Raw genomic sequence first — 27,048 nt, forward strand, 5'->3', positions numbered from 1 at the left:
CAGCCCTCCAGGTGTTTTGGGACTACAACTCCCATCATCCCTGACCACTGGTCCTGTTAGCTAGGGATGATGGGAGTTGTAGTCCCAAAAACATCTGGAGGGCTGAGTTTGGCTATGCCTGATGTAGAACAAGGATGGAGAATCTTTCTTCTACCATGGGTTGTTGAACTACAGAAAAATCAAGCAGGTTCCTCAGATCTCTCCCACCTAAGTAAGGCTTTGAATTCTTGGATAAAGTTAGCTATCAGGCACTCCTCCTTGAGGGAAGGGGTCTTCTGGCGCTGACTGCGCATGAGGGGATATGTATGTATCAGGCATCTCCAAAGAGAGCACTTGGAAGATGTAAACTGAGCTAGCTATCAGCTGTCCAGTGCTGGGCAGCCTCTTGTAGGAGGTGGGACCCTGCAGACCAGGCAGCTGCCAGGTGGCTCAATCTGCGCCTTCAAAGTTCTTCTCAGGTGGGATGAATGAAATTCAGCAACTGGATGGGCCAGACTGAGTCTGTGATGTTTCCGCACCTATAAAGAAGGGCGGGATATAAATTTAAGAAATATCTGCCATCACTAGTGTGGTTTATTGGTTGCATTACTGTGCGCCTTCACATTTCTCTGTGGAAATTAAACACCAGAAGCTGTTTGTTGTTCAGACCAAATTGTGAGAGGGGAAGGTAATCTGCTAGCAATTCCCCCCCCCCCCTTATTGTTCTTGAGAATGCTATAAAAGTATTGTTTTCAATCTGAAATTTCTATACTGCGATATGTGCAGCTAAACAAAGAAGACCTCGGGGAGACGATGCACCCTTCTTTTGCACAGCCATAATCCATTAAGAGAAAAACTGATTTGTCTAACTAATATATCCAGGGCCCTTTCCCCCCAACCGCCAACCGGAACTCAGTTCTTGCACCTCTTAGATGGGCACCATTGCCATTATCAAAGAACAAGGGTGAGTTCACGATGGGTTCCAGAATCTCTTTTTCTAGAAGAATAGCACTGACTATATCTAATAAAGTTTTACATGGATCACAACTTTTTAAAGCTCTCATTTAACAGTGCTGGCTTCTATACAAGCAGCTATATTTTAATCATTAATCTAAAATGTTTCCATCAGGACTTACTTTCCACCACAAGGTAATTTAAAAAGATCACCTCTCTTTTGCAAGTATGTGGATGGTGGTCTTGGGAGTTGGCCAGCACCATGTGTTCAGCAAAAACTAAGCTGTACAGTGTTACCTCGGGTTACAGACGCTTCAGGTTACAGACTCCGCTAACCCAGAAATAGTACCTTGGGTTAAGAATTTTACTTCAGGATGAGAACAGAAATCACGCGGCGGCGGCAGTGGGAGGCCCCATTAGCTAAAGTGGTGCTTCAGGTTAAGAACAGTTTCAGGTTAAGAATGGATCTCCAGAACGAATTAAGTTCTTAACCCAAGGTACCACTGTACAGGTATTTGCGGGGCGGGAAAGAGAAGAGAAGGGATACAAGTTAGACATTAAGAACTACTCGGAGAAATCTCTGTGTCGTCTGCTATGTCCACCCACTACCTAATAGTCATCATTCACATGGCAAGTCACCATCTTCTCCCTCCTCCAGGCTTCTGAAAGAGTCAAGCGTGGAATAGGGGGGGGGGGTCTATAGAGTCTGTGGCCTGCAAATCCTTCTGCTTCCAAGGTCTTAAATTGGCATTAAAGGACAACATGCCAAGTCCTGTGCCAATGAGATGAATTGGGGAAACTGATGAGAACAACTTTCATAGTGGGTACGGGTATAAAGCTGTGTAACAAAGCCTAGTTCAGGGGTCTGCAACCCGCGGCTCCGGAACCGCATGTGGCTCTTTTACACCTTTGCCACGGCTCCAGGGCGGATACTAGCGAGGGGAGGAGGCGCATTGTGCGCCCCGACACTCCCCACTGTGGCAGGCGCTGTACTGGCTGTGACGTTGCATGGGGGCGGTGCGTGCGTTAGTCACACACTGTCCCGACGTCACCTTCCCGCCCACTGTCAGATCGCGGCTCCGGAGATATATTTGTTTTAAATGTCGCAATGGTTTTGCGGCTCCCATTTTTTTTCCCCTTCGGAAACAGGTCCAAGTGGCTCTTTTTGTCTTAAAGGTTGCAGACCCCTGGCCTAGTTTAAAAAGGCGGCAATAGGCTTTTGCATGCCCCAAATCTGTCACATAAGACCTCATGTCAGAAACTGGAGTGATGCTGTAGTTTTACTCCAATTTCCAGTTTTACTCCAATTTCTAGGAGGAAAGTTGCTTGTGTGGGAAAGACCTCTAGAACAGACTCCTCCATTATGGCCTGGGGCTTCTGATATAACCTTTGGGGGGCAGGAAAGAACTAAGCTAAGCTGCAAACAAAAATGATATGAGAAGGGCCCCTGAGGCCCTGATTTCACTGTGCTCTCTTAATTGTTTATTTACTTCTGCTTTTATTTACTACTTTTATTTACAAGAGGTGGCAAACACAACAAACGCACAGCCGATACTAAGGAGAACTAAGGCATGTAGAGAAGGGGAAAGTGGTAGCAAACTTCTTGTCCTTCTTTGCAACATCATCTTTTAAAGACCTCTGTTATATCACATGACGAAAACAAAATACAGATAACAAATAATAATAATAATAATAATAATAATAATAATAATAATAATAATTTTTATTTATACCCCGCCCTCCCCAGCCAAGGCTGGGCTCAGAGTGGCTTACAAGCAATAATAAAAACAAGTTAAATGATTACAACTTAAAAACAACATTAAAAAATACAACATTAAAATATTGAAACATTAAAATATTAAAATGTAGCCTCATCGCAGAAGGAGAAGGAAAAGAAAAAAGAAAGAGAGGGAGGGAATCAAATTGGCTCCAAGCCAAAGGCCAGGCGGAACAACTCTGTCTTACAGGCCCTGCGGAAAGAAATGAGATCCTGCAGGGCCCTGGTCTCGTGAGGCAGAGCGTTCCACCAGACCGGAGCCAGAGTTGAAAAGGCCCTGGCTCTGGTTGAAGCCAATCTAACTTCCTTAGGGCCCCGGACCACAAGGGTGTTGCTATTTATGGACCTTGAGGCTCTCCGTGGGGCATACCGGGAGAGGCGGTCCCGTAGGTACGAGGGTCCTAGGCCGTGATAAGAGAGAGCAGTACTAACACAATGTTGGTTGTCATCAAACTTCAAGCTCCCCCAAGCTATCAATTAGTAGCTATCAGCTTCTTAGCACCACAGCTCCTCTCAGGTTCAGAAATAGCACCCTTCGTTTCCCAATGTACTTTATTAACAAAGTCAACCTATAGCAAACAATTTATAATTCTCTGCAAATCCCTTGATAACACATTTCACATTCTCATTCACAGCTTTTAAATGATCAGTTACGTAAGAACTTTGATGCTGTTGAAGATGTTAAGTGCACCTGTAGCACATAACCACCATCATATCATATCATATCATATCATATCATACCATATCATATCACAGCTAACAGGCCAGGAATCAGAGAGAAAGATTTGTGAAATCTTATGATGAAGGGTGGTATATAAGTCTAATAAATAAATACAAAATAAATGAATCAAAACTTAAGGAAAACATCTTCCTGGTGCAAATCACAGGCAGAAACACGGTGGCCATATTTGGATGACCACCCAAGGCTTCATCAACCATGGACAAATACTCCTCCCTCACCACTCTCCCCTTCCCATCGCACAGATCCTGGCTCACATTTAACCAGAGTTCCCAATTATGTCAAAATAGGGTTTCTCTAGCTTAGTGTTGGTTAACAAACCTGGAAAATGAGTCAGAATAGTTTTTTGGGTTTGTTCACTAACATTAAGCCAGACTTCCCTGGGTCAGATGTAACAGGAAACTCTCGACTTAATGTGAGCCAAGATCTCCATGTATGTGCAGAATGTGAGGGGAGGAGCACATGGCTATGCTACTCATCCGTAGCAGTTTTAAAAGCTGCGGAGAACTGACTGAACACAGCCACCAGACACTAGGCCTCAGAATGTTTTCTTGCTGTATTATAAAACCTGTCTTTGAATAATATATTCCTCCCCCTACCCAAAACAAGCAGTCAAAAGAAAATCTTGCTCTTAATAACCAAGACAGATTATTTTTGAGTTTGTTTGTTGTGAAACGTTTCCCTTCAAACCCACTGGGCTGGCGAGCTACACAGAATCCATAATTTCTAGGATATTTTTTTCCTAGGAGGATTAGTTAAACCATGGTTTTAAGAGGCAAATGAAGTTTTTGAAGCATTTGCCCTGGACACAGGATCCAAAACTTGGAGAAGCAGCCCATCCTTCATGTCCCTTTCAAAGTGGGAGAAAATATAATGTTTAGGGTGAGGATTTGGGCTGGGGCAGCTGTTGGTGGGCTGGAGTTCTTATCAGGGCTGTCTTAAGCATATGCGGCGCCGGGGTGCGAAGTTCCGCCTGGCACCCGCCTCCCTGGTTGCCCAGTCCCAGGCGTGCAGGAGGGCAGAGCCAGCCGGCTACCTCAGTGTCTTGCTGGCTCGGCTGCCCCCAAACTTGCAGTGCAGAGCTGCCCACAGCAGAAGAGCCCGTCGCGGCGCTCTGACCGACAGACGGGCTCTTCCCTGGACTCAACTCTCGGGCCTCGGACTCTCAGCCTGGCACCCCTGAGAGCCCAGCACCCGGGTGCCCCGCACCCCTAGCGCCTATGGGTAAGACGGCCCTGGTTCTTATGATACTAGATTTACCTGTGTTTTATTTTATAAATGTGATCTCGTGATGCTTTGTGCTTTTATTTATATACTATTATAAGTTTTCGGAAAAGTAGGCTATCTGTGGGATATAAAGCTGTCAGTCAAGTCCAACATTCCGAGAGAGGACTAACTGCCTCTATGTGGCAGGCAGTTTTGTCGGTTGGTTGGTTGGTTGCTGCAAGGAGTGTTAACTGGTAACTGCTCGGATGCAGTCTTCTCATGACTCACTACTATCTAGTATATAGTTTATCTGTTATGTAACATAAACCTGCCTTCAGGAACAACTCTGTAAACCTGAATGAATCTGATAGTAAAGTAGTTTATGTTAATATGATTCAGATTCATGTGTGTTGTCTTTAAGAGGGACAAAAAGGGATTATCAACCAGGTATCAACCAGCGCTGGCTCCCAGCCTCTAGAGTGAGATGAGCGCACAACCCTAGAGTCTGTCAAGACTGGCCCATACGGGCAGGGGTACCATTACCTTTACCTATAATTATTGATAGGACTCAAACGAGCTAGCAACCCGTTTGTCGTTGCGTTAACTAAAACAGGGGATCGTTTAAACTCTACTAAATTATATAAACGTTTCCGCACTATCTAGAATAAAAAGGGCCCTTCTAGTTTAAAGAATGACACTAACGGTAGACATTGTGCAATTTCTACTATACCAACAGAATGCTGAAAACTACATTTTTTAATTTTAAAAAATAAGGGAAGTTTCTAGTAATGACAATTTGGTATGAATAGATAATTTGGTATGAATAGACAATAGATTCCAATACCCGTAGGCAAATCAGTATATAATGGATGATGTGGTGTAGCCCCTCTCCTATTGTTTATTTTCTAATGAATATTTTTATTCATTTTTAGGTCAACAGGAGTATATAACCAACCAAGAACATCACACTGTATTGGTCTTTACAACCTCTTCAATGTCCGCATTGGCTCAGTTCAATAAATCATTCCACAGGCTCAACTCCTCTCCTATTGTTAAGGGTGGCTGATGCTGCTATTAGGGCTATGCATTAGATTGGAATTTAGAAAGCTGAGAGAGATGATACCCAGGTTCTTGGCACTTATGATACTGGGTGGCCAAAGCTCCTCACTTTCAGTCAATGACAAATGGAGAACAAACTTTCTTTTCCTGATGAAGGCAGTAAATGGATAAGAGAGGGCAGCACCAGCTTACCTGGGCATCATTCTCTTCATCAATCCCAAATATAAACAGATTATTTCTTTCTTTGGAGTGGAAATGAGGGATGGGGAAAGGGATGTTTTCTCTGACACCACACAAGGTCTTCAGGTTCACACGACCTTAGGTAGTAGCTGGCACTGCCATCTCTTCAAGTTGCCAATTTGCACACACAAATTTATGGCAACAGTAGAGATGAAGCACCTGAAATAAATTACCCTATTTTGGTGAGCAGGGAAGGAGAAGAAAAATGGTGAACTGTATACAGTATGCATAGTATAAAGTTTATCTTGCCCAGATTGTTGGATCTCAGATATGGCAATTTTAAACTGTCACCTAAAACATAAGGATTCTTATTGCTTCCTCCTTGCTTTGGAATAAAACACCAAAGTGCGAGAAAGTGAGGGTTTCACAGTTCTGGCTCCAACCGGCAAATCTAGATTTCTGCATATCAAAGCCACTTCTAGCTCACTGAACAAAGGCAGTCTGTAATGTTCCCTTTAGTGGCTATGAAGCAGAAGGAAGGAACAAGGGAGAAAGATGGTTCAATTAGGCTTCAGAACTTTAGACAAAGGTTACTCAAATAAGCAATGTACTGAAACTATGAGTAGCATTTCTGCTCTGTAATTTGTAATAACATGACACCTCAGCTTGCGCAAAAGCACCACAGTGTATACTAATAGCACCCTTATTATTAGATTTTCTGCATGGTTACATAAGCCCATAAAAAGAAGAAAAAAATGTAAATGATTCAAGAAGATAGTGTTGCAGTTTTCATGAAGTCTTTAATAATCTGAGGCCTGAGAAAGATCCCTGCTGGCAAGAAACTATCAATTTTAATGCTTCATTAAAACTGTTCTTTTGAGTATTTTAAAAAGAAAATGCTGATAGGCAAATGAAGCAAACACATTTTTTAAAATAAGGGTTTTGTGCTAATTTCTGCCATTAGATCCTTCATGCTTATCCTGAAAAACTGTATGCATAATTCTTTGTCTGCCCAATAGGTCTATAGGATAGCAAGTTTTGTGTGTGTGTGTGTGTGTGTGTGTGTGTACACACATAATGGGCCAAGTAAGGGCAAAAGAAAGGAGGATTATGCAGAGATCCTGATGATCAGAAAAAGCTAATTCCTTGCTGCATTGCAAATTCTAATCATTGTGATTCTTTCCTACAAACTGCTATGAAAGTCTAGTTAATATTCTTTAGACAAGAGTTATCTTCTAAAAAGTGCAGCAAAGAATACGCATAATCCTGAAACATTGATAAGCCCCACAGAATCATAGAATTGTAGAGTTGGAAGGGACCCTGAGACCCCTTTACTTGTAAAATGGTAATGTCAATTTATTTACTTTTGAAAACAAGCATTAATATCAAGTTAATTTTGTCTAGACTGAAATGTCACCCTTGGAATTACATTTTATCTGCCACCTCTGCTGGGGAGGTGGCAGCTGTTAATACTGGCTGCTGTGCAGTAGTATGTGTTAATTTAAATACATGCAGATTTACCATAGTACCATGGCATGAAAAGTGCCTTTGCTTCAACCACAGAGTGCACAGGGTATGCTCTATAGGAGACAAAAATATGTTTGTGATGGCATGTCACCTTGGCCAATGACTGGTCCCTGTCAGATATGTATGTCTTCAACGTCAGTTTACAGAGCTCACAAAGCACCATATTTTTTGCTCTATAAGACGCACCAGACCACAAGACGCACCTAGTTTTTGGAGGAGGAAAACAAGGGGAAAAAATTTTTGAATCTCAGAAGCCAGAACAGCAAGAGGGATCGCTGCGCAGTGAAAGCAGCAATCCCTCTTGCTGTTCTGGCTTCTGGGATAGCTGTGCATTCGCTCCATAAGATGCACACACAATTCCCCTTACTTTTTAGGAGGGGAAAAGTGAGTCTTATAGAGCAAAAAATATGGTATGCCTGTCTTCCCCTTACATTACATTTTGAGAGTGTGCACATTAAATGTAACATCTGATCTGATTATCTGGTGCAAATCGACGGGCATCTAGGTGGAAGCTTACAGCAGATTGACACAGAAGGAAAGGCGAATTGAGGTATGTGATTGAACTTCCTAGGGATAAGGCCTCCATGAGGAATCATCCCTGCCTTGCCCTGCCATTCCATTAGAATGTAGTTCCTTACTCCTACGGTATTTACCATCTCATTTGCACTCAATTATCACTCTCCACTTTCTGATATATGCAGGAAGTCTCTGCATATTTGTGCGCATGCCACTATGTTGAATGACCACAGTTGAGGCAGCAATTGTTGAGTCCCAACAGCAGGAGAAGGCTATTGTCCTTGCATCCTGCTTGTGGGCCTCCCATAGACACCTGGTTTATCATTGTGACAAACAGGTTGATGGACTAGATAGGCTTTTGGCTGGAACCGGCAGGATTCTTAATGCTCGTATGCATCATTTTGCGATTGATTCAATACAAAATGGGGGGGGGGGGAAAGTTGTTAGAAAGGTAAATGCTGAGAAAAGTTATCAGTTGATAAAGTGTACACAAGTAAGAACAAGGGTCACTTTGCAAAAAAAGGGGGGGGAAAGAAGTGGTTAAATATTTCAAGATGCTAAACTTGAAAGATTCATAGATCTGTTTTGTAACAAATGCCAGTTCATTCCACCCTGAATGAAATCTGATACCCAATGTAAACACAGATGAGTATCTTGCACACCCAATTAATCTTCCCTGCAAGTTCCCACAAAGATGAATCTGACTGGTTTCATTATTACCACAACTCTTCAATGGCACTTAATAATACTGCATTAGACTGGATTCAATTGTAATTTCTTGTGCCCTACCCACTCACAAAAAACAGTCTCTTCTGTCACTGCTCAGGGCTGCTCCACACACAACTAACTTTCCTACGTGTATATAATTTCCACGTGGGAACATGCATTAACTTGCATGCACTGCCACATGAAGAATGCACACATCTATTGTCCCATGTGCATACAGAGAAAGAAGCTGTAGTTGGCAATATGTTCCCACAGTAAAATAAGGAGATATAAATTTGTGACATTGCCACTATAGGCATGCATAATTTACATATGATTTGGTTTCAAGCAGGTACTTGAGAATATACTAAACTTTATGCTGAGGACAGTTTGGAAACTGCAGCTAGACAAGAACTGCAGCTAGACTGGGTGAAAAGTTCTTACCTTGCCTGCACTGAAACAACTACAATTCTTCCCAGTGAGCATGACAGGCCAATTTGAAGTGCTGGTCTTAACCTTTCAAGCCCTACATGACTTAAGACCTAGATATTTGATGGATCAATTTCTCATATCCATCCACCACTGAGATCATTATCTGAGACCTTTCTCCAGATGTCCTCAGCATCTAAAGTGACCCTTTTCTGTGGTGGTTGCTCACCTTTCAAATGACCTCTCTAGCAGGCCAGCCTAAAAACATCACTGCTATAATTTATGCGCCAGGCAAAAACATTTCCATTTCCCCAGGCTTTTAAGAACTGCTAATGGAAGCATTCTTTAACTTGAACAGTTTGATTTTACTGTCTATTAAATTGGTCACTGCAGTTCTAGTTTTGTTTCAATTTGCTGTATTAGTGCGTAATAATAATAATGTTGTTATTATTTTTAAATGGTAGTTTTGTTCCTTACCACTCGTTAGCTGCCCTGGGAACATAAATCTATGTTGAGGGCTTGAGATATAAATTATGTACACAAACCAACAGCGGGTTAGGCCTCCATATTAGTATAGAAAGTGGATAACAGAGTTCAGGTCTACTAGACTGTATAAATGTAGACGGTTGATTCAGGATAACAACCCTGAATCAACAATATCCGTTGTCACCAATTATATAAACAAACTTTGTATATTATTTAGAATGTGAGAAGCTGTGGCTTGCTGCCATATAATGTAGGAAGAGGTTTGTCTGAGCCCACAACTATATCTTCATATGGATAGTTCTAAACAAAGAAAAATACATTTTCAATTGTATTCTTGTGTGGATTTAAGAGAGGTTTCTTATCCATATCTCTGCCACTCATTTATTTTGGTTCATTTCCTTTTCCCTTAAGCTAAAGAACACCTTTGATTTCACAAAGGCACACTTGAAAATGGACACAGTACTACATAATAAATAACAAAGTATTTCAGACCCATTGCTGTTTTCTCCCTGGACTCTCCCCTATCTTAGAATTCTTTATTAAGAAACACCCTAAACTTCTAGAGCAAAGCAATACTGTTCAGCTCATTTGAGAATGAACTTGTGTACAGGCTTGCCAGTGTACAGGAATAAAAAAGCGCACTATGCCTTGACCTCACTCAAGAACACACAGTTACTTGCCGTAAAGCCAAATTGTTCCAGTGAAGCCAATTTGAAGATCCATACAGTTAAGCTTACTCTTTTTACCCGCTGAAGCTGAAACAGCAGACAAAGAGACTGAGTTCCTGAGATACTATATGTGTGGCAGAGAAATGTTTCCATAGAGAGTTTTGCAGCAAAACAGAATCGCTGCCTTTTATCAGATAAGCACACACTAGCAAAGCGTCCAGCATGATTTTTTTAATGGCTAAATCCTGGGGAAAATGTGAAGAATGTTTGGCTAGAAACGTGCTTTCCCAATGAACACAAAACTTGGCTTGTTAGCTGCAGGACTCAAAGGAGATTGTTCAGTGCAGATGCATTTATTTAAGCAAAAGACAGAAAACAAGTGTTTTGGTACAAGTTTCCTTTAGCCAGACCTCCAGTTTACTAGACTGTGTGGCAGGAAGGTTCAAACCCTCAAGTATTTAGGTGATATTATATAAAACACAGAAGGTTAAGACCTTCTGATTTTTTTTCTGGGATGTATTAAACAAGTAAATGGACCACGAAGTCCCACAAGCTTCCACATTAGGACTTTCATGGTGACCAAGATTCTTACACCACAACTAAACTGTGCTGGTGGCAAGGTGGGAACAATGCACAACCATGAGAGCGATGAGTACTATTAACATTGCTGCAAGGATACATCATGCGATTTCCACTCTATCTTTGTATCTCCGTGGGTGTACGGTGATGCAATTTTACATGATGTCAGATTTCCAAGCCTACACATTTTCCCCCCTAGGGGAAAAAAAAAGCCCCCTTGCTGAATTTTGAGTAACATAACACACATTATGTTTTGGAAAAGCAAACTTAAAATAAGATTTTTTTTAAATGGCTCACAATGTTATTCAAAGCATCTGCATTTGAAACTGGAAAGTCAGCATTTCTGAAATAACCTACTGTACTAAACACCACTCGTTTCAGGCTTTAGCACTGCATTAAGGAAGTTAAGAAGTATCTGACTACCTTTGGACTAAAAATCCACAAAACCGATTTTGTGCCTCATGTTATGGGCTGAAAATGAGGTAATTTCAGGTGCAGTGTAAGTGGGCTATAATTACAACCAAGCCTCATACAAATATCCTGAGAGGTGTTTGTCACTGACAATGTTGTTTTGCCACTCCAAAAAAGCCCCTTTATCATAGCTTCACTGGAAAGCACAGCCTATTCTACCTCTGAAACTGTTTTGAGCTTGTACAAATCTGCTTGGCTTCTCTATTTATGGGCGTAAACATGGTCAATATACTGCAGGAGTGTGAGTTCAATGTCATCACTTACAAGTTGTGTGGCCAGAACCAGGAGCAATTATTGAGTTTCCTTGATGGTTAGCATCTGACAGATGTCTCAGAGCTATCAGTTTTAAAACTTGACAAAAAGAAAGCACATTTTGCTCTTTAACACAAACAGCCAACCTGCCACGATTATTCAGTTCATATTTATGCCAAGTATGACAGCAACCTTAAGCCCTGAATTAAACTGGTAAAACTTCCCTCCCTTAATCAACTCAAAAGATATTTACTGCTTTCAGTCAGTGTGATGTGTGCACTCACTAAAACGAATCAGTTACTCAATTTAAAGGCCTCTGCTTATACTAGTTGCTTTACCAGTATAACAATAAGTGTCCAAATTGCCGTTTGTTAGTACATATGTCAATTTGTGGGAACTGGTAACTTGGTCTTACCTTTGCATATTTCTGATGCACCTCTACTCCACCCCGGTCCTTTTGCAAGCCCCTTCTTTTTCCTGCAACATCCACGTCCCACAGAATGTGGGTGGGAGAAGAGAGTGGTCCAAAGATTTGATGCAGGAGAGTTGCTGCACCTGCGTTCTGTCTTGAACGCTGTGGAGCATTGTACAGATATAAGCAGAGTCTCTTGTAACCTCATTCCTTTCGTGAGGGAACAAGAGAAAGCACGATTATGTAAAATGCCACCAGCTATACACAAAACGCTTTTCCAAATTAACTGCAAAGACGAAAGCGAGAATGCCCAACCTGAGTATACATAACTTCTTGTGAAGACTGATGTCAGCATGGAAATTACGATGCAGAACTTGCTGCCGTGTCTTGTGTCTGCAGTTGGCCAATCTACACAAACAGTTTTGTCACATATACAGTAACAAGGAGCACAAGGGGACTCCCATATGAGCCTGTATTTGAAAGGGTGGTGGACAGGAAAGGCATCTCCCCTCTCCGCAGCCTTCTGCTCCCTGTTTTAATTTGAAAACATCATGTCTTTTACGTCAAGAAAGGGGATGGAAAAGAAGAATAGCCAGCAGGGCACAAGGTAGGGGGGCTGCAGTACAGTGAACAGATGAGCTTTCTTATCTTAACTACACTGCACTGTAGCAGTGTTTCCCAAACTTGGGTCTCCAGCTGTTTTTGGACTACAATTCCCGTCATCCCTGACCACTGGTCTTGCTAGCTAGGGATGATGGGAGTTGTAGTCCAAAAAACAGCTGGAGACCAAAGTTTGGGAAACACTGCACCAGATGAACAACCTTAATGAACAGTGGCCCCCACCTCCATGAAAAGGCAACCTTTACCTCCTGAATTTATTGCAAGAAGTACAATGTATGCCCCAATGGTAGCCCAATTTCAGCATATTACATGCTACACTCAAATGAATGTAGCAAAGGCCCAATCAATTTTTGAAATGGAATGCAGCTTTGGGAACAGGGAAGTTCAGAGAGCAGGAGAAGCACCTCCCCTATATAATCATGGAGCAAACATGTTCCTGGTCTTGGGGACGGAAATGAAGCGACTGTCAAAATATCTTTTCTTACATTCATCTTCATTTGTCCATCCTTCAAAAGTGCCACTTAAGGCTGAGCAGGAAAGTATTTTTTCACACTTTCAGTGCTTGCTCTTTCACATTTTAGCAGTATGGCATTTACAGTCCGAACAACTGCTGACTGCCCTGCCATCCAAACATCGCAAACATCCACAGCTCGTTCGCTCTGCACTGTTAAGTTTTCAAGTAGATTCTTGGGTGAGCTGGAGCAACTCCTAGCATTAATTTCGTTTCTCTCAGGGCCAAGTAAATCTGCCAAACAGCAATTTTCACAACATGCTTTGGAATGAAGCATTATGAACATCTTCTCTACACAGCCATGACTTTCTTTTTCACTCTGGGATATTGTCATTTCAGCACTCGGAGACAAACAGCTGAATGACAGCCTTGAAAATAAAAGCCTTTATAATGTGGCCAGGAGGATTTGGCAGCAGCTGCTATTCCTTCGCACACATTTCCCATCATCTTTCCAGACCTAGAAGCAAGCCTCGTTTTCAGTGAGCTCCTCTTCCACCACTGCATTGATAGTTTCCTTTTCATAATAATCTTACTTTGTCTAAAGAAAACTACGCCAGTCCAAAGACTATTACTGAGAACTGCGACAGTGATCAATAGCATTCTCAGTGTGCACAAAGCACCAAATTATATAAAACAGAAACCACAGTTCCTTCAGAGGGACTGTGTTAATTAGCTGAGCCATGCCAGGATGTTTGTGTTGCGTGGCGAGTTCCCGCCCCCCACAAGGATAAATAAAGACACTGGACACCAGAATTAAGGTTAAATGGGCGAATTAGGCCACAACTTTATTGAATTCAGGAATGAGAGGAATTGGCTTTAGGCATTGGTCCTATCGACTATCCGGCTCCAGCCCATTTGCTGAAGACCGGGAAGGGTTAACACCATAGTGGGGGAGTCTCCTGCTGAGGCACGCCAACTAGGAGCTCCCCCGGGTCACCGCTCGGGCGTGTGCCTTAGGCCCACACCTCCATAGGCTTCAGACAGGGCCACGCCCCCGGAGTCCTTTATCGGACCACCCTTCGCTCACTGGGGGGAGGTGATGGCGTTCCTCCCCCCCCCATCCTCTTGACCCCTTCTTACCAATGCCTAACCGCCAATGCTGAGGAGTTGTGACGAGTTGCTACGAGGTAGGCGAAAAACCAAATGGCCGCAAATCGCCAATTGGGAAAAAATCCTACCATGCCCCTTGCAGCGACAGACTGAAGTCCATAGCAAAGTCAGAAGCCTACCTAAAGGGAGGGAGGGTGGGAAAACGTGGGGCTAGCTGGCAAAAGAGGGCGAGCCCCGGCTGTGCTGGCCCTAAATAGGGCAGGCCACACACCCCCAGCCACCCGATTGGCTGGCCGGGCGGACAACGCGGCCAGGATTCCCCTGCTCTCGTGGGGGCTGAAACCAGCCCCCGCTCATGTGGGGTGGGCGTGAAGCCCGCAACCCCACCTCCTGGCCAGGTCCGGAAGTGGCTTTATCCCCAATACTGTCTCTGCAGTTGTCAGTGTAACTGTTTTGCTTTCAGGAGAGGCTCAACCAGCAGAGGAGAGCTGCAGCAGTAGCTTCCGAGGGGCAGAGTCACTGCAGAAGCGCACACAGGTGAAAGGAAGAGGAAGCAGCAAGGGAGGAACTGCACAAGCACACCAGCAATCTGGTGCACCCACACAGCTCCAACCTCATCACCACCTAGCCCCACTCCCCCAGAAAGGCTATTGAGTGGCTCCACCCTATAGGGCAAGCTGCTTCTGTTTCCTTTTAGATAATGATGAATGCTGTCTGTTCTTTACGGATTTTGTTTTGCTCTTGATGATATCCCTCTCCACCTGCCCTCACCCATGTTTGCATATCAGAGACCAACAACCGTTTGGGGTCCATGAGCACATTTGCAAACTAGAGGAACTCTTAAGAACATAAGAAGAGCGGCTGGATGGAGGAATTGACCTGGCATGTGTAACAGAGACTCGGTTGGATGAGGCAGATGGGCCTGTTCTTGCCGCTGCTTGTCCACCAGGTTTCTCTTACGCAGAGCAACCCAGGTCATATGGGCAGGATGGGAGCGTTGCATTGATTTTTAGGAAGTCATTAGCTTGCACCAGGCATCCTACTGGGAAGACCCAGTTTTCTGAGTGCATGTCCTGGAAGTTGGGCAACAGGGGAAGTATGGGATTCCTTTTGGAGTACAGACATCCCTGCTGCACCAAGGATTCCCTGCCTGAGCTGCTTTAGGTCATGGCGGATGTTCTCCTGGAGACACCTAGTATGGCTGTCCTAGGGAATTTTAACATCCATGCCAACACGAACTTGCAAGGGGTCGCTCAGGACTTCATGAAAAGCATGGCCTCCATGGGGCTGTCCCTGATAGCCCTCACCTCCATGAATTCTCTAATCGTCCAGGGTGGTGGCCGTACCCGCTAACTGTGGGAGCAAGCTCCATCGTTTAATTATGCGCTGAGTGAAGACTTTTATCTGTCTTGAACCTTCCAACATCCAGTTTCATCAGATGCCCACGAATTCTAGTGTTATGAGAAAGGGACAAAACGTTTCTCTATCCACTTTCTTCCTGCCATGCATAATTTTGCGAACTTCTACCATATCACATCTCGCTTGCCTTTTATCTAAACCAGGGTTTCCCAAACTTTGGTCTCCAGCTGTTGCTGGACTACAACTCCCATCATCCCGAGCTAGCAGGACCAGGGATGATGGGAACTGTAGTCCAAAAACGGATGGAGACCCAAGCTTGGGAAACACTGATCCAAACTAAAAGGCCCAAACACTGCAACATTTCTTCATAGAGGAGTCACTCCATCTGCTTAATCATTTTGGATGCCCTTTTCTGAACCCTTTCAAACTCTTATTAATATCCTTTTTGAGACGAGGTGACCAGAACTGTACGCAGTATTCCAAAAGATTTGTATAATGGCATTGAGAGGAGCGCAGAGAGAAGAAATGCCACAGTGCGCAACCACACACCTTCATCTGTCCCACAGCTGCAACAAAACATGTTATGACCGGCATCCTGGGAAGGGTTCGACCAATAACATTCCGTACCTTTGTCAACACGGGGTCCTAAAAGGTTTTAAATACTGGGCAGTCCCATGTGCCGAAAATTATATTTGCTTTCGATACCCCATGCCTGCAAAAGTGATAATTGAATCTTAGACATATCTTATTCAATTTAATTGGTGTCAAGAGACCATCTGGCTATATTTCAAATTCATGCACAGAATGCTCTTGTTTGTTTCTCCTCAGTGCAGCAAAGGCAAGAGTGTGGGAGGGCTGAATCAGATACAAGTTGCTTTAAACCATAGTTTGTTTTAAGCTATAGTTTAATGCTGCATGCACCAGGCTGTTATTGTTATTACTATTTATTCAGTTTCTTCCCTTCCCTTCACCTTAAGGTCTCAGGGTGGGTTACAGTAATTTAAACTCAATGTTAAAAAGCAGTTTAACAGGAATAGGGTGGGACCCGAAAATCTCAGATTGTCAAGGGACGGGATAAAGAGGTGCATCTTCAGCATATGACAGAAATTATACGCTGTGACTAGTCGTCTTATGGGTCAGTATTTGGGTAAGCAAGTGGACAAGCCGAGATTAGTGGAAAACAATACTAAATGCTTCCAGAGTCATCCCAGCCACGTAGGAGGAGGAGAGGGGAAGGGGATCAATGAGTCAGAGTATTGTGCTTGTTCCAACTCATATAAAGGTAAAGGTAAAGGGACCCCTGACCATTAGGTCCAGTCGCCGATGACTCTGGGATTGTGGCGTTCATCTCGCTTTATTGGCCGAGGGAGCCGGCGTATAGCTTCCGGGTCATGTGGCCAGCATGACTAAGCCACTTCTGGCGAACCAGAGCAGCACACAGAAACACCGTTTACCTTCCCGCCGGAGTAGTACCTATTTATCTACTTGCACTGCATGCTTTCAAACTGCTAGGTTGGCAGGAGCAGGGACCGAGCAACGGGAGCTCACCCCATAGCGGGGATTCGAACCGCCGACCTTCTGATCGGCAAGTCCTAGGCTCTGTGGTTTAACCCACAGCGCCACCCGCTTCCTTTCCAACTCATGTACACAGTGCTAAAACCTAGTTTAGTGGTACACACAAACTGGGTCTCACTGTTTTCCTTCTGTCCCACATTCACTGTATTTCTACTTGACCCAAGCGATGTGTGCAAAACTCCAAGGTACCTTTAGCGCCATGTGAGAAAATGTTCTGAGATTCAACTGGTTCTGATTATTATTTTTTTAAATGTCCCTTTCCTGCTCACAAGCCACTTGCATAGTTTGCATAGAAAGATAAGTGGCAGGCCAATTCAGTGCAGAGAAGAGAAGAGAAGAGGGGGAAAGCCTGTACAGGGGCTCACTGAGTCAGTTCTAAAGATGTCTTGACATTTTTTCCCTGATAATAGAATGCTATTCTGGGAACTTGTAACTTCCACATTAGCTTCCTTAACTGCAGGAGTAACCAGCACCACTTCTCTTTATAGATCAGCTATGCAGGGTTAAGGAATATTTACAGGAACAGCTTCCTAACTGATTTTAGATACAGTACATGGCAGCGATCTAAGTTCTTTTAAAGGATTCTGCTTTAAGGCACTTTTTTTGCTGAGGTAGGGTAGATAAGGAGAGTGCTTCGTTATTTCTATTTGAGAGAAGCTATCAACAGAGATGGTTTTATGAAATATCCACTATTTTTGTCTGCAGCGTAAGTTAAGAGACAGCACTTGGCTTTGCCTCATCTGACGCCTATAGCACTTTGCTTTCAAGTTCATAAATAGAAGTGGAGCGCTGGTCTTCAATTGTGTTTTACTTGAAAGCACAGCCCATTGATTTTAGTAGAACCTGCCAATTAAGATTACAATCTTAATAGTACAGGTTAGTCTAAAACTGGTTTTAAACACCCCATCATTGTTTGCTTTAATCCTAGCTGAGGCATTTATGAAATAATCGTGCTGCTGTGAAGAGTCATTACATGTACATTTACAATCTGAAGTAGACCAGAGCTGTGTGTTATGCGAACATGTTTAGCCACTAACATTAATAGTTTCTCATGCATTTGCTGGGCAAGATAATTGCTTTTCAACACAAGTGTAATTGTTTTGGCAGATTTCTTGCTCATTCCATGTGCGTTTGCTTATTCCCTGGAGACTTATCTCTCTTAATTTTTGGGTTCCCATGAGAATGTTGATATTACAGCTTTTGATGGATAAAGTTGACTCCACCTCCGCTTTTGTTTTCAACCATGGATTCCATTAAAAAAACTAAATCACATTATTAAAGATCTTTAATTATCACTTGGGAAACTTTCTCTGCTTAGCTAACGCATACTGCAACTGTTTACAAGTACAAATTCTCCCAATTCAAATGTCGCCATACTGGTTTGCCCTGGGGTGGAAGAGTGGGTATTTATGTTTATCCTGCCCTTCCCTCCCAAGTCCTTCCCATTTTATCCTCATAAGAATCAAGTGAAATGGGTTAGGGCTGGGAGATGGGTCAGTGGCCTAAGGTTGTACAATATGTGTCATGGCTGAATGGGGAGTTAAAACCAGGTCTCCAAAGTCAGTCACTCTAATCACTAAACCATGCTGGCTCTAAAGAACAAACACTGTCCACTTGCTCATCCACAACACCCTATGACTAGAAAGATGATGGAGTCACACCATTTCTGTCACATATATTCCATCATATGCTGAAGATGCACTTCTTTACCCTGGTCTTTGACATATGATATATTTTCAGGACCAGGCATGAATCTCACTTGGGCTCATTCCAGCTCATGGAAGTACTGTAGAAATCCAGCCTGAGTTTTTCTTCTGCCAATGTAGGTTTCAAATTCATTTTATATACTTTGAGCACCAGTGCCCTGGATCACTGGAAGATGTAATAGTGCCTCTACAAGGGGACAAAGCACAAACAGGGCACAAGCTGTGTCCTCGCCTTTCTTCTATAAAAGAGCACTTCCGATTTTGCACAACACCAACAGTAGTTTAGGCAGTACATCCCTAAGAACCTAAAGTATGACTCGAATGAGACATTTTTGTGCATGTGTATGAGATTTTTTTCACATATCTAGCCTGCAATGCACTCTGGGACATGCCACTATTCTGCCACTAGTCTATTCTAAAGACATGCACAAGAACTCAGCTGAAAATGCCAGGGAGAACCTGTTTTAGATGCCTGCCTCTCACTTTGCAACCACAGCCTCCGCCAATTGTTTTTATGGCATCATCTCCCCTCCCCGCAAAAACCCTCCTCAGAATTTCTGGCTGCAAACCTTGGTTTGATGTTCCCTGCATCTTACTCTGGAAATGCAGGGCTAAAAATAAATTGCCACATTAATCTGTGTGCAGCATATTTAATTTCAATGCAGCACAACTCCAAGCCATTTTCCCTTGAAATATTAATCTTTTACCATACCACACACATCTGAACTTTCCGGCAAAGCTATTATGACATAATTTATTACCCTGAAGCAAGTCAAGATTTGTATGCACTCTGGCAAGCTCTGGCTGTCAGACTTGAACTGAAGTAATTATTAGGATGTATGAAAGCAGGTGTCACAAGCTGCAAGATGGCTTTATCTTCCTTGTTGTAACATCAACAGACTAAAAAGCAATCCATAAAAGAAAATGTGGCGTGGCAGGGCAAGTAATTTAGAGTCCATATGAATAAAATGGAAGCTGCAGATTATGTCTCTCTCCCTTTTGTATGTAAGAATTTAGCATCACTAAAATGACAAAATTCTCCTTTCCTCTTTTCTTACTAAAAACCCACCAACCAATCAATCAACCAATTTTCATTTAGTTTCACAGCCACACATCAAACATTGAACCCTAATTTGCATATGGATTTTCAAAACAGGCTTGGCTGTAGTGAAAACGCAGGTGCTTTATTAAATATTAAGTAAAGGTAAAGGTAGCCCTGCCCGTACGGGCCAGTCTTGACAGACTCTAGGGTTGTGCGCCCATCTCACTCAAGAGGCCGAGGGCCAGCGCTGTCCGGAGACACTTCCGGGTCACATGGCCAGCGTGACATCGCTGCTCTGGCAAGCCAGAGCCGCACACGGAAACGCCGTTTACCTTCCCGCTAGTAAGTGGTCCCTATTTATCTACTTGCACTCGGAGGTGCTTTCGAACTGCTAGGTTGGCAGGCGCTGGGACCGAGCAACGGGAGCGCACCCCGCCGCGGGGATTCAAACCGCCGACCTTTCGATCGGCAAGCCCTAGGCGCTGAGGCTTTTACCCACAGCGCCACCCGCGTCCCTTATTAAAGATTAGTTTGGCCTATTTGATGGTTACACAAAAACTAAGTAGCAAGGTAAAGAATTTGGGACAAAGCACAATAAATTAGAAGCATAGCTTTAAAAAAACTATGTTCAACATCATCATTATAACCACTTTTATTGTTTATCACAAAAAACAGCAACAGATTCAATCAACGATGGATATTATTTGTATCCCCTCCCATTCTTTTAAATGCAGTTATAAACCCCAATAATATGTCAAAGCCATCTTTCAAATGGTCCTGGGATGGGATGAAATTTCTGTTTCCCTTACTTTTTCCTAGCAGGGTTATTTAGTTTTAAAAAGCAAAACTTTTAATTTTCCATAATGTTCAGCAATTTAATTTGGCCATTTGAAATACCTTTGCTGCTTTAAACTGCTCAAAACTCTGAAGCCCTGAAATGTCATATTAACATTTCAAAAGGCACAGCATTAGAGGAGGTATACTTCTTTACGGCAAGCAGGCAGAGTTTTGTGGAGCACTTATGTGGGAAAGGTCAGGGCAAGATATGACCTACATTCAGGAGGAGAACAAAACTATGGCTCTGAATCTCTTATCTGAGAACGTACTGCCAGAGGAAAGTCCATTATAGGAATTGTACTGAACGTACACTAAAGTTCAAAATTAAGAAAAATGTCATCCAACCAAACTAATTTTATCAGTTCATTATGACAGCAGGAAAAGCAGGCAAGTGTTCAAAAGAAAAGTTGTTTTCTTCTCAAACCCCACAATATGCTTTCATAAAGTTGACAACAACATGTCTCATTTCAAGCAAATACAGAAATGCTTGTGCTTCCTTGTCAGCTATTTTTGCAAGGCACGACTAAAGCAGATTTCACAAGACTCCCAGACAGTGGAAGGGGAAATCTCACAGATCAGAAGGTACTTCATTGTAATGTACCTAACAAATGTTTCTTCAGTTCCTACTTATGGGAGACCTTTATGGTTCTTATATCAAGTTAAATCAAATTACTCACCTAATGTGGCTATGTGAGAGACTATGTACACTTACAGTGCAACCTTACTCATTTTTGTTCAGACAAAAAGTCCCACTGTGTAGGACTACAGGATTGCAGAAGTGTCTACAGGATTGCAGTCTGAAGCAAGAAAAACTTTCTCCATAAGACTTCCCTCTTGATACTCTTATTAGATGTATGCAACTCATTAATCACTCATTAGTCTAGCATTATACCTTTCAACACGGTGAAATTGAGAGACTTTGGGATTTAGTTTTGTTTTCATTGTAGATAAACAACTTTTCTGATGCAATCCACAAGACGCTGCTAATCATTTCTTTTAAAATGCTGCTGCAAAAGGAACAGGGAGCAGCAGCCATATCTCCAGCATGATGTTATTTTAACACTCCTCTCAAGCTTTTCAGGCTTATGATTTTGGGGGATAATCTGACCAGCCGATACCTGTTTATTTTCCTTTGACATTCCTAAAAGCAAACACAATTGCAGGAAGAACTGAAAGAGCCTGCTCACATGAAATCATGGAATGAGCAACTGGCACCAGAGCTTCAAGGGGGTTTCTACTATGTATTTATACTGTTGCTATGTACTCATTGGCCCTAATTCTATGGTTTGGATAAGGTATGAAATAGCTGGAGCCCAGAACAAGTTAAGGAAGGTTGTAACCACAGGCTTTCGTTTCTCAGATCGAAAGCTGTGGTCCAAAAATGTGCTGGCTGGTTTCAGGGGCAGCTGCTGGCCAGATTCATACATTTCTAATTTTCTCCATTCCTACCAGCAGTATTCAGTGGCTGGATGTATTTTACGGTGTAGGACGTGCAGGCACAAAGACAACAAGAAGTTACAGCAGTATCTGCCTAGCCTGCTTGCTCTCTTTACACCTCTGAGCAAGCTGATGTCTGGGCTTTCCCCTGAAACTTCCTTGAAATGCAATGAGATCTCTGATACCAGTATTATAGCATTTTCCAGGTGGTTCCCAAGGTAAGCGCCCCGATTACGGCACCTAAATGATGCCACAGTTTGGGGAACTGAGATGTGCTGTGGGCTTGCATATTCCTCCCCTTGCAAACTCAAAATCCTTCCTGTTTGGTACAAACCAGCTTGGATAGCTCAGTTGGTCACAGTGTGGTGCTGATAACGCCAAGGTTGCAGGTTCGATCCCCAATAAGGGACAGCTGCATATTCCTGCACTGCAGGTGGTTGGGTTAAATAATCGTCAGGGTCCCTTCCAACTCTAGTATTCTTTGAAACCAGTTAGTTTTTGCATCTGAACTGGGCAAGCAGTATGCAAGCAATCATCTGAATCAACTGAAAACCAAAGCAGATTTTCTCTCACTCTTTGCAACTATAGTTTAGGACAGCCTTCTCCAACCTAGTGCCCTCCAGATGTTTTGAACTAACCCCTGCACAGATGCTGGGTAGGCCTGATAGGAGTTGTAGTCCAAAACATTTGGTGGGCACCAAGCTAGGGAAGAGTGGCCTGGCATTATGAAAGAACTAAGTTATTATGTCTTTCCCAATCTAGTGATTTGCCCAAAGCCTCCCAAGAAACGACGCTGCTGACCACAATTTTGACTTTGGGTTTTCAACATCCAGCCCCGCTTCCATGACTGCAGTGCCCTGGCTCTCAATATATAATTGGGTTATGAAAAATATTTTCTTTTATACAGACAACATGCAGCACTAGGTTAAAAGATCAGACAGGAAAATGTCTACCCAAAACAACGTGGTTGCCAGTTACAGATCACTGACAGTTAAATACAGAGATTGAATGTGCAAGAAGGAATGTTTGCATACTTTCTCAGCACCATATTATGAAAATAAAAGGCCAGTTCCTATCCAACCCATGGATGTCTTAAATGCAAGTTTCAGATTAAAAGCACACAAATGTTTGAGCTACAATGCGACAGGTGGGCTTCAAACAACTCTGGGCAAAATGTCCCACAGACACATAGCTTTATATGGAAGAACAGTGTCTTGAAATTTATTTTAGTATTATTATTTGGGGGCGGGAGGAATATCCAGAAAGAAAGTGGGAGGAAAGATTCAGGATTTCTAGACTCCCCAGCCCCCTAACCAAGAATCACTTGTTAGAGTGGGAGGAAGTGTCTGCTCTTTGTGCTTACAAAATGTGAAGAAGAGCAGACTCAATACAGGGAATCCATGGCCATGATTCAAAATAAGCAATTTATCCATGTGTCAGGGAACTCAGAACTTTCTTTGGAAATATTCTCAAGAGCACGCCACTTCCTAATCCTGAAGAGGCCATTTGTCCTTCCATTTCAAAACTGGCAGGAATTTTTCAGAAACCAGAATTGCTGTTAAGAATACTTAAAGGGAAATGTAGTTCCCTTACTCACAGGTAAGCTACTTCTACAGCCATAACATATAACTCATGCACGTTCAACAGAAAACATTGGGTTGACGGGCACAAGTGATGTGGGCACTACTGCCCCTAGTTACTTCTCTTCCACTTTGCCAGGTCACACAACTCCACATCAAGCAGACAGAAGGAGAAAACACCCACACTGGACATATCTATGCTTTGCTTTACTGTGGGGTCTGGTTAAAATCAGATCCCGTAGAATTAAAATAATCTAGAATTTACATGGTTGTACAGGGTCCCCACAAAACCACCATCAAACTAAAACATATATGGGCAGACTGTACAGTAAAAATCGTAAGAGCCAGTGCTTGCCAATTACAGAAAAGCAATTGTCTAGGGCATGTATGGATCATAATGAAAATTTATAAATTTAAGTTTCATTCAGATACATTTGGAAAAAGGAGAGAGGAGATAGAAGGAAAGGTCTCTAGGCTTCCATTGTGCTTCTGGTTGAATCATTAGGAATGCAACAGGGTCCTTTTGGGCTGGGAATAACTTTTTAAAAAGATACTATTGTTTACTTTGTCAAACTAGTATTTTTTTGGGAGGGGTGTTTTTTAAAGTAGCTGTCCATTGAAAGTCAGAATGAAGTATTCACCCATCACTATCCATCGGTAGCCTGAACAAATGTGAAATGTAATAGGGCGGGAAATGCAGAATTTTGGGGTGGGATCTGGATTTTTTGTTGTTCTGTCATGTGAAGCCAGCAAATGTCACCTTAAAAGGAATAACAAATCCTCCGTATTTAGCTACTGCTGAGATACTACTCTGTCAACTACGTTATTTCTAGTAAATGACTCATGAACCCCTACACGGTTCTAATAACTTATTTAAAGTAGCATCGCTTCCTAAAATACATTTTAAAAAGAAAAGACGGACCTACCAGGATTGCTATTCAACTTGAAGTTGAAACAATTTGCATTCCAGGGCTTAACAACATTCCCTTACTTAAAAAAATAAACCAAATCTAGATGTTCCCTCCAACCTGATTTTTTTTTTTTTTTAAACACGTAGCCTGAGAAAGAGTTCTACATAACTTGAAGGTTCACATAATTGTGAACACTGTTAGATGGTGGTGAACGTATTATTTTACTGACCTTGTTGGGCATAAAGTTCACAGCCATTAGATGCAATTCAAACCAAGTAAGATTCTAAAACATAAAACATGTCTTTTCTGGGCAGACCTCTGAAACAAGGGTGTTGCCTCATGCCAATGGATTAGTTTGTCTAATTATAAGTTGTTACTAAGAGGTTTGCCTGACAAATGACTAGGCAATAGGAGTATTCATTTCAAGAATGCTGTGATTTACTGTGTGGGTAATTGTAATAGGGAAACACGTCTAATATCTCACCCAGCGATCCAGTTAAATTAAGAGCATAGTTCTGCCCTCAAGAAGAACGCAGAGGATTTTCACTTAAGTCTGTGGCAATTACATCTATGTCTTCCCAAACCCATAATCTATCCAAAGCAAATGTATTCCACCCACACTTACAAATGTTAATTAAATTTGACTCGAACATTTTTATTTAGGATTGGATAGGGCTTATCAGAGGATCATAAAAAAAAACCCTGATGCAAAACATTTACAAAACTTGCTCCAGAAACTCCAGATATTGTGATGGAAACCAAGAGGGATGAGTAAAAATAGTCTGAAAGCCTCTGAAAATACTCCAGTTTGTATGAGAGGTGATAGCGCGACAGTGTAGGCAGTAATGTTTCAATTGCATATAGCATCTAAAGACATTGTGCTACTGTTTCCTAATCTGTTCTTGTTCCAATAATCTATAATGAGTTATTGCAAGGGTGGGGGAGAAGAAGAAAGTAAAGATACCTTTTCGATACCTCACCTAGCTTTCCCGATTTAGAAAACAAAGCAGTTCTTCATGGAGTATGTTGCTAGTGTTTTTCATGCAACAGGAGAGGAACTTGGGTAACAGAATCCATGAGATTATAAAAATAATATTCTACTTAAAAAAATATATCACTTATTTATAGTAGCAGATCTAGTCCCTCTTCCATGGAAGCTAACTTTCTTTAACTTCTCATTCCATGCTGGGATTTATCTCCCACTAAACATAACATCCAGGTTCTTGCATTTAGTCAGAAAGAAGATGTCAGTCTGTACCTGTGCAAGTTTCTTGGTGAGGGTGATGGACCTCATTTTATAGGGTATGTTCGCCACTTGCTACATTAAAAGAGGGCATACTGGAGAAAACAACAGCAATCCTCTAGAAGCAGGCTTTACACCTGTTGTGTGGATATTGAGCTTCTCGCCCAACGCACATATCGTTTTATATTTGGGTGAAAAAGTTCTTAACACTTTCCCCTGTTAATGTCAGGAAATGCGGTCCAGTGAAAGTACTCTGGGACTTTTACATAGGTCCAACTTCCTGCTTAGTCACAAATTGAGGACGTTTTGGTTCCTTCTCTGTAAAAATGGAAATAGCAGTGACTTGCCTTTGCCTGCCATAGGGATAATGAGAAAATAAAGGTAATGTATGCATTACACAAATGGCATCATGAGAGTAATAATAATTACTTTTGTGAGCTGTGTTAGACAAAACAAGCATGTTGCTAACTAAATGTTAGCACCACTAATCCACAGAAACCCTAAATAGGTGCTATCCCATTTTCTGTTATTTACTCTAACACAGTCCAATCGAAAGACAATATAGTAATGGAGGTTTGCTTTGCTATGGGACATGCAGCACCTCCGACTAAATTACTCGGCTTAAATCTGACTGCCCAGAAAATTCCTATAACACTTCTTTCTGGTACTGAATTTATTTACTTTGGAAATCGATTTGCTCTGCCACTATTTATTGCCGCATGCTGTTCAGTAATTCTCAGAAGCCGCATGAAAAATCACAATGTTGCACTTGTTAAATTGACCTGATGAAGTTAGGACACCGGTATATGAATCACCCCAAGAGGCAATTCTCCTAAATTCATGCTCTGCGTAACGCTGCTAAATCAGAAGAAAAAGCAACGTTGGTTGCACTGTATGTACCCTGCAGAGTTTTCAATTGATTGTATGTAGTTCTGTATACAAAACATCAATTAGTTTTACTTTCCTGCTGTAGCTTATTGCCAAAATGAGATGTTTACGACCTTTTAAAACAAGGTGGATTCAGTAGTTAAAATGTTAGAAGACATAATTAAATACTCTCTGGAAAATGGAACAGTTTCTCAACAATATTCTAAGCGCGGCCTCAACTGGTCTGTAGAAGTGAACTGAACGTAAAGCATTGCTTCTGTTTCCCTTCTGAGCAGCGTACACCCACACACTTTCCCCAGTTTCCATATAATTGGAAAAGCAGAAGCATTTGATTGTAAAAGTTGTATGC

General features: G+C 42.3%; 1 protein-coding gene across 25 annotated transcripts in view; it reads right to left on the bottom strand.

Moving 5' to 3' along the window:
• Window positions 1-27,048, bottom strand: part of ATXN1 (ataxin 1) — a 195,751-nt gene that overhangs the window by 22,567 nt on the left and 146,136 nt on the right. The window contains exon 6 of one of the 25 annotated variants that reach the window (XM_077933261.1): window positions 11,943-12,101. The exons of the other annotated variants lie outside the window; for them this stretch is intronic. The gene's annotated coding sequence lies outside the window, so the exon portion shown is untranslated. The remainder of the gene's footprint in view (window positions 1-11,942; window positions 12,102-27,048) is intronic. 25 annotated transcript variants of the gene reach the window in all.

The sequence above is a fragment of the Podarcis muralis genome, chromosome 8, assembly GCF_964188315.1.
Source record: "Podarcis muralis chromosome 8, rPodMur119.hap1.1, whole genome shotgun sequence".
NCBI classification, from domain to species: Eukaryota; Metazoa; Chordata; class Lepidosauria; order Squamata; family Lacertidae; genus Podarcis; species Podarcis muralis.